The sequence below is a fragment of the Humulus lupulus genome, chromosome 9, assembly GCF_963169125.1.
Source record: "Humulus lupulus chromosome 9, drHumLupu1.1, whole genome shotgun sequence".
Taxonomy (NCBI): Eukaryota; Viridiplantae; Streptophyta; class Magnoliopsida; order Rosales; family Cannabaceae; genus Humulus; species Humulus lupulus.
Window position 1 is genome coordinate 53744870 of NC_084801.1, and position 8978 is coordinate 53753847.

Genomic DNA, 8978 nt, shown 5'->3' on the forward strand with positions numbered 1-8978 from the left:
ATGTCAGTGTATCAGAGTTTGAAAGCTTTATAGTGGTGGCCTGAGATGGAGAGGGATGTAATGGAATGCGTGGTAAAGTTCTTAACCTGTTAGCAGGTCAAGACAGAGTATCAGGAATCAGCAAGGCCATTGCAGCCTTTGAGTATTTTTTAATGGGAATAAGGAAACATCGCGATGGGCTCGCGGTGGAATTGCCCAGGTTAGTGGGTCAGCATGAATTGGTTTAGGTCATTGTGGACCAGTGTTTCAAGTGAGTTCATTTTTATCAGCAAGGACGAATAATACAGCTGATCAGTACTCAGATCTCTACGTGAGAGAGATAGTGCGCCTTCATGAAATTCAAGGTCTATCTTATCAGACGAAGACTTTATTGCAACTTCCAGGTTTTGGAAGGGTTAAGAAAGGCGATAAGTATATCGATGGGATTCAGTACAGTTTGTTATTCTCAGACTGATGGTAAATCAGAGAGGGAAAGAAAGAGTTATCCAGTGTTGAAAAAGTACCTTATGAAATAAGGTATGGTAGAGCGTGTTCGTCACCCAGTTCATTGGAATGAGATGGGTGAGATGTTATATCTGGATCATGAGATGGTTCAGGGGACCATTGAGACTATTAGAGGTTGGAGCTTCGATGCTCACTTCTCAGAGTAAATGGAAAAGTTTTACTAAATTGAAAAGCATGAACATAGAGTTCCAGGTTGAAGATTCTATCTTCCTTAAAAGTATCACTATGGAAAGGGGTGAGGATATGAGGGAAAGTTGAGCCCTAGAGTAGTATAACAGTTTGAGTCCTAGATAGGACTGGTTAAGTTGATTTTGGATCGACCTTATCTTTGGAACTGTTAGTTGTACACATTGTATTATGTATTTCCATGCTAAGGACATAGGTTAAAAGAAACTCATGAGTTGAGTTATGAGAATCAGGGGATTTGAGGCTAAGTTATCCTATAAAGAATAGCCAGTCCAGATATGGGACAGAAAGAATAAGGTTCTGAGGAACAAAGTTATACCTTGGGTTATGGTATGTTACAGAATTAGTGAGATCGAGGGAACGACCTGGGAAACTGGAATCAGTTGTGCAGAATTTATATTCCGGGCAGTTCAGATAAATTTCGAGGACGAAATTTCTGTAAGGAGGGGATAGTTGTAATGCCTCAAATTTCCTAATAAGGTTTAGGACCTTGATTAGGAGGCCGGGAGGGCCATAATTGATTTATTGTGTTATTAAAAGATAATATGCATGTTTAGGTGTATTAAATATGCATGTGAACCCATTTCTGAGTAATTGGGTAATTTTCATATTTTGGCTATTTTTGGCATATATGTGATATGTGTGTGGTACTTTATTATTATTTGGTTATGACAGGGTTACCCAGCACGAGACGATCCTAGGAAGTAAGCTACTGGGAAAGTCACAACGGGATTTATTCTTGACTCGGAGTGAGTCGAGGGGTATTTAGAGCATTACCGAGTTATTGGGTAATGGGAATCAATATTTGGTGATTAATTGGGTGTTAGTAAGATCAGGGGGAAATTCTGGAGGTTTTGACTATTTTGCCCTCGGGGACATTTTCGGGACCCCGAGCGTTAAGATTTGTTTGAGGCTACTTAAGCTTGAAGTAACCTTCTAAGAAATTAAAAGAACGTTCAGTAAGTTCTCTCTCCCTCTAAGTTCCATTTTCGTCTCCCGATCGCATTTTTGAAGGAAACTTGAGTTCCAGGACTCGGATTCAAGCGAGGATCGAGGCATAGCGATCCTAGGGAAGATTAGAAGCTTATTAGCCGAAGGATTTAGTTGGAAACAACTCAATCGGACGTAATTCAAGTTTTCAGTTTTAAGTTTTTTAAAGTTTTTAAGCTTGAATTGGACTTTGTGTTTTGATGAGTTTTTGTTAGATTTGAGGCTTGGGTTTTGTTGGTTTTGGATGATGGGGATGTTTGGGAACTTTGATTTTTGAGTTTGGAGATGTTTGGATAGGTTTTTGGGAGGTTTTAAAAGGTTGAAAATGGGGAAAAATGGTTGTTCCAAGGTTGGGCTACGGCCCTGTTCTTGGGCGCCGCGGCCCAAGCTCGATGAAGTAGGTGGAAGGGTTTTGTGAGCTTTGGGGGCCACGGCACTAGGTGTAGGGCATCGCGTCACTTGCCCCCGATGCCTCTGTTTTGGCTGGGGGCCACGGCTCAGTGAGTTGGGGCCGCGGCGCTTGAGGGTATTTATGGCCGAAATGATGTTTTAAGCTTGGGAACTCAAACCTTAGGTCTCAGGATCATTCCTCCTACCCGGTTTAGTGGGATTGGATGTCCCGGAGGCGAGGTCTTGGTTCCGGGATTGGTTTTAGAACTTGAACTCATTGGATCACCATTTGTGGTTGTGACTAGGTTATCACTAGAGGCTTGGAGTAAGGATCGTGCTTGTGGCTCGTTTATTGGTAACCTGTGCTTGGACCAAAGGTAAGAAAATTGCACCCTGTGTATATATGACATGCATGGTTATTCTTGATGCATGTTGGATGTTTAAATGTGACATGCATGGTTATTGTTGAGGCATGTCAAGTGATTAAATGTGATGCATGTGTTGCACGAGAAACATGTGATTAGGGCATGCTATGAATATTGAATATGAGATTGTTCAGAGCTTGAGCCTCTGTGTTTATGCATGATCCTAATTATGCTAGAAATTGTTAAGTAAGCATGCTGAATGCCCTATATTCAAATATTTGACATATGATATATTTTTGGTAGCATTGCTTACATGTGTATGGCACTGACTAGTCAGGGTCGGCACTGGTCGCGTATTACTGACCTGAGAGTCAGAAACGGCATAAGCGTCATGAACGCAGGGCCGATAAAAGATTAGATCTAATCGATATCAGCGTTGAATGACTCTGGAAGCATTGATGCTGGACCAACCCTAAGGTCGATGAAAATTATAAGCGCTTGACTAGTCTAGGACTAGTTACTCAGAGTCAGGGCCAAAGGCCTAGGTGACGGTTTGTCACGTGCCTAGGGAGCAAAATCCCATGGTTGTGACTCTATGGTCATGCGATAGGTTATATTGGTGACTAGTTCATCAAACACCTATCTTGATAAGCTAGTGAAAGGATCACTTATTTGCAAAGCCCCGGTGACCCTATCGTCATATGGCTAAAGGGAACGGAACCCACCTTAGTGACTTCTACAACTGTCACTCTTCTACTCAGGGTTATAAGCTCAATATGGTTACCGAAACCACCAGTGTTAAATCACTTATCTGATTAGGATTGACTTAATAGCCATCCACTCAGGAGGGAGGGATTCCTTATCCTGGATACCCATCATTACGTGAACTTATTTTTCTGCTTGAATAGGGCTATATTTGCTAGGCGTGTGCCTTATGATTTGATGACATGTTATTACTGTTCATGAACATATTGAGTTTTCTTGCTGGACTTCGACTCACGTGTGCTATGTGGTGCAGGTAAAGGCAAAAGAAAGCTGGATCATCCTTGAGTAGGAGAGCTTAGGTGATGATGTGTACATATGTAGCTGCTCGACCACCACGGCCGAGGTTTGAAGAGGAACTAGGGTTAAACCCTGTTTTGCTGCTTAAATCGGCTGGTTGTAAATATTTTCTTATAATAGACCTTTAAATTATTTTTTTGGGATCCCAATGTATACAGTAAACGTTCTAATGAAACGTTATATCTTAACCAAATTTTTTAATCCCTAAACCTCTAATCATACTTAGTTACACGATTTTGCCCAAATGACTCGATTAGCGAGTTTAGCACTGATTACAAGGCACACCGTAACGGTCCCTGGAGTTTAGGGCGTTACAATTGTTTCACATATTAATGGTGTTTTTATCAAATTAATACATGCAGATTTTTTGTATATTTTATGAAAGAAAATATAGTTTTAATCCATTTGTGCTTTTTAAACAAATTAATAGTTGCTGAAATTTTTGGTTATTAAGATAAACTGATTATGTTGTTTAAGATAAATAAGTCCTACACCCCAATAAATTAAGTCCTAAATAATATATGTGAAAATGTAATTTTTCCATACTTAATTATGAATTTTCACATTTAAAAACATGTAGTATTTTGTTTTGTTTTTTTTTAGATTAGTAAAAATAATTTTCTAAAAGAAACATATTAAGTTATTCTGAATAGCTACAAATTTTATCACATTTTTTATGCTATTTAAATAATAAATGGAATTATTATTTTATAAGAAATTGGAAAAGGCTTAATGGATTATTTTATAAAGTAAATATGATGTATTAAAATTTTCTTAACAAATTTTGGGATTTAGAGAAAAAAATAGTGGTAATTAAATTATGTTACTAAATTTTGTTTGAAGAGGCAAGAAATAAGTATGTAGGAATTATCATTTTAAAATGTTAAATTTTAAGAACACTCCCACGTATGCATGACGCATGCATATGCATTCTTACGTTCAAATGTATACCTATTGTTTAAACAAATGATTTTTACTTTGTAACCATGAAGGGTTAATAAGTAGAATTAGCATTATTCTTTTATGATTTTATGTGGTAATGTTGTATGTTTACAATTATTGAGCAACTTGTGCCACGTGTGCATGGCCCATGCACATGTGGGGTATGTATGTTGGGCATGACACTACTACAAAAAAGGCTTTTTAGGACTCGCATAAAAAACCTTTTAGGACTCGCGGGGCGCGAGTCCTCTATTTAAGAACCTTAAAAACTAAGGTTTTTTTAAGACTTGCGTTGCAAGTCCTAAAAGAATGTTTTTAGAACTCGCATTGCAAGTCCTAAAAAGAATGTTTTTAGGACACGCAATACGAGTCCTAAAAAATCTCATTGCGTGTCTTTAAATTAAGATTTTAAAACTCACTTTGCATGCCCTTAAAAGTTAATTTTTTTCAAAAAAAATGTAACTACATTTTTCATTTTGATTTAAAAAAAAATATACCACATTCAAAATCCAAAATGTATTATATATGTTTGATTTCTAAAAATTCAAAAGAAAATACTAAAACAAGGCCAACAAATTTTTTTTAAAAGAAATTTAAATTTCTCATTAACATGTATTGCAAGCTAGCTTATAACCTCTTTCAACATTTATCAATAAAAAAAAAACAAATACATTAAATACTCAAACCACCTCTAAGTCATAATAACAATCTAAATATTTCAATATAATACTCTATTGATGGATCTTACAAATAATATCACTCTAAAATTATTCTAATTTTACATTATTCATAAAAAGACAAACCAAATGGTGTATGAGAAGCGTGTGTGAAGCTTGTTCCCTCAACAAAAAGCATCGGACTGCAATAAATATAATCTCGGAAGTTCTCCTTAGCTGTCCAGTGTCATATACTACTGCCATTATCCCTCTTGTTTCTGAATCCATGTAAGACTGCAACAAAAATATTCAGAACATCACAAACCAAAACGCTTGGCCTACAAGGAATTAAAATTTAAATATATTTATATACATACTGCAATCAAGTACTAAGCCAGTGAAAAGGGCACATATGATGAATGAAACATGATCTAATCATGAAAAATAAGAACAGAATAAGTAAGAAAAAAGGAATAAATAAAGTATCTAAAGTATAATAAGAGTGGGCGGTAACCAAACAAAGTAAGAGTTGAAACAACCGTAGAAATGGAGCACCTGAAGAAGAAATACCATGCATTGAACTAAAGGCCCAAGCGGCCAAGAAAAACTCACAAATTACAAAAGGAAGTTACAGTAGCGGCAACCAATCAAATCTAGAGAAACACCAAACAAATAACAGTAGGCTAAAATATGGAATATTATTGCTGAAATTGAAAGAAAGACACATATAAAGCTCACCACAATTCACTGCACACTTCGTACCCTTTTCTCACCCCACCCTTCCCCACATTTATATAATGTTCTAACAACCAAACCTACCCCTGCTAACAATCTACCCATTCCACTAATGACAACAGCATGATGGTTTTAACTCAATCTAACTCTTAATTCAATTCAATGAAAGTAAGTTATACATCTTTTATAACTAAGTTGCAAAGCAAGAAAGTGTTCAAATTGCCAAATGTCCCTGTTTTACAATGCTATAAAGAGTTTAATATTAATTTATATATATGTGTGTGTTCAATTTAAAACAAAACAAAACACCATAGATTTTAGAAGCGTTTTCTCAATTGGAAAACATTCGTTATAAACAAGAGCTCTCATTCATATATACTCAGAAACTCTTAAACTTCAAATTCATACATTATATATACTAAAAACATTAAAAGATCTAATTGAAGAGTTTTATCAAACATATGATAGCTAATCTTAAAAAGAACTATATTTTCAATAATTCTAACATTTTATAAATGGCAAAATAAAAAAAAATAGCTTTATAACTATGCTAAGAAATTTTGAAAGCATATATTATGATATTACAATCAGAGCATATCACAATTAAATGTATGTAAGTTATCAAAATAAGAAATCATATGAAGTACGTGAAGTATGAAATAATTTAATCATAAAAGTGGTAAGAAGTAGAATGCTTACTTTTATCCCCACTCTCAAGTTGTGGCTGCAAAATAGATGAGATAAATTTGAATAAGAACAAAGGATGAACCACTATTGATTACAGAAGGGGAAAGAAGAAACACGCACAAATGATATTCTAATTAATGTAACATTTCAAGGATTGCACCCAGAATGCATAAATTCCATGGGTGAATCAAAATATTTAGTTGTCATTTTTCGATAAGAAAAAACAAGAATACTATCCTCTTTTTTTTTTTTTTTTTCTTTCCTCTTACTTTTAGATAACAAAAATAGATGAGACTTTTTCATCACATGGTATTTCAGCAAATTACAGGATAATCATCTATAACTTTCATAGAAGTTAAAAAGGTAATACTTCATGAATTCTCCGTACACAATACACATTACTTTTGATAAATGTTTGGTAGGCAATCCTAAACACCACATAAAACATTAACTATAATAGAGTAGACTAAAAACACCACATAAAACAGGAGGTCAGTTGTTGATGAAATGTAAAAACAGAACAGCTAACAATGACCCATTCTAAAAGTCTAAACTGTGAAGAACAAAACTAACCTTTTCAATAAATGATGCAAGGTAACATCGATATGTCTGCTCAAATGAGGTCCCATGATACCCATCCATCGAAAAAATGCATATTCAAAGACCAAGTCAATGAAGCAAGAATTATAGGCGTTCTCCAAAAGTTCACCTCATAAGAATCTAATTATCAAATATAGAAAAGAATTACATTCTTGACTTCTCATACATCACAATTGAAATAATAATAATAATAATAATAATAATAATAGATGATTTCAAGAAGATGAATAATGTATGCATAAATGAAGAAAATGTTGCAAGAAGACGAACTAGAGCTTCGCAACCCCGTTTCCAGCCACCTTCGCAAGCCCAACCTTCACCTCAACGAGCCCAGCCCCCTCCTCCATGAACGACGACAATGCAATCCGCGAGCCCAATCCTGTTTCCAGCCACCTCCGAGCTTAACTTTGTCCTCCATGAACGACAACATCACAAGCCCAGCCCTGCCCTAAGCGTACACAACCCATGTCTTGCACAAACAATTAGATCGTACAATATCAAATCTGAAACAAAAAACTAGCTATCTTCACAACCACGAACCAGCCACCTGTAACAGAAAAAAAAAAATGAACGAGGGAGAGAGGGAGAGAAACCTTACCTCTGTCGTTGAAGATCGAGCCACCATCGTCCAAGTAGTCGAGCATGTACAAAAGAAGCCTTCCATGCAGCCGACCACCTATGTTGGGCGCCGTCGAAGTCATTTATGCACCAAGGAGAAGAGGCCAAGCTTATGCGCCGAGGAGAATCATCTCTAGGTGCGTAAAAGAAGAAGGATAGGTGGAGAGACAAAGGGGAAATGGTGAGAGGAAATGCGGCTGGTACAGGGAGAGAGAGAATGAGGGAGAGAATATGTTGTAGTTAGGGTTAAGGATTTTAAAATCTGATAAAAAATAAACCTAAGCCCAAATTCGAAAAAACTAATAACTTTTTTTTTCAATTTTTACTCAAAATTTTTAACGGCATGCTTTGGGTCTCTTTTAGGATACCGAAAGTGAGTTTTAAAAAATTACTATTGGAATCAATCATTTTAAATCTTAAATTTTTTTAAAGCTTTTTTTTATGGCTCACATATTTTATTAGGACACTCATTGCGCGTCCTAAAATGTATTTTTTAAGGACTATCAATAAGTCCTAAATACTATTTTTAGGACTTGTTTTTAGGTGCATGTCCTAAAAAGGTGACCCGTAAGAGGTATTTTGTAGTAGTGTGAGTAGTCTTACGTGATTCTAAGAGACGAACATTTGGTTATGATTATGGGCTCGTTGTGACGCATTCTCATTTTATTGCTTTGCTTGGACCTGAGGTAAGGAAGTTAGATAGAACTTCTATGTTTATGCTATGAAATGGTAAGACTTGCATGTTACAAGGAAGAATATGCTATGTATATGATGATGCTATGTTTTGATGATAAATCATGTGATATGGGAAAATAGAATTCCATCTTGATATGTATGACGAGTTTGATGCAACATGTATTTTCTTTGTTTTGATGTGAACTGGATTACATGTGTTTGTATGATGAATGAAAAGAGATGGTTGCTAGCGTGCTGAATGCAACGTAACAAGGGAGTTACTAAGGATATGATGTAACTCAGAGGGCGGACGCACCGACATTATTCTAGGACCTGAGATCATATTTACCTCAAAGAGGAGGTTTTACCGGCCCAGTTATACTGGTTACCTCAAGATGTGACATGGACAACAGAGGTGCCATGATCACAAAGAGTATGCTTATGTTGAACTCAGAGAAAAATGTACTCCCCGACTTGGAACTCCACGTTCCTACGCTTGGGATCAGCGTAGCTTTTCTATCTATTCTGCGAGGCTAGCATTCGAGCTCTAATTTACTCAATGGCCTCG

General features: G+C 36.2%; 1 long non-coding RNA gene across 1 annotated transcript; it reads right to left on the reverse strand.

Moving 5' to 3' along the window:
• Positions 1–5092: 5092 nt before the first annotated feature.
• On the reverse strand, positions 5093–7997 carry LOC133800582 (uncharacterized). The gene is made up of 5 exons (XR_009876533.1): positions 7716–7997; positions 7388–7620; positions 7091–7237; positions 6530–6554; positions 5093–5389 (listed from the first exon to the last, which is right to left on the reverse strand). It is a non-coding gene; the product is annotated as an uncharacterized LOC133800582 (long non-coding RNA).
• Between the last annotated feature and the right edge of the window lie 981 nt (positions 7998–8978).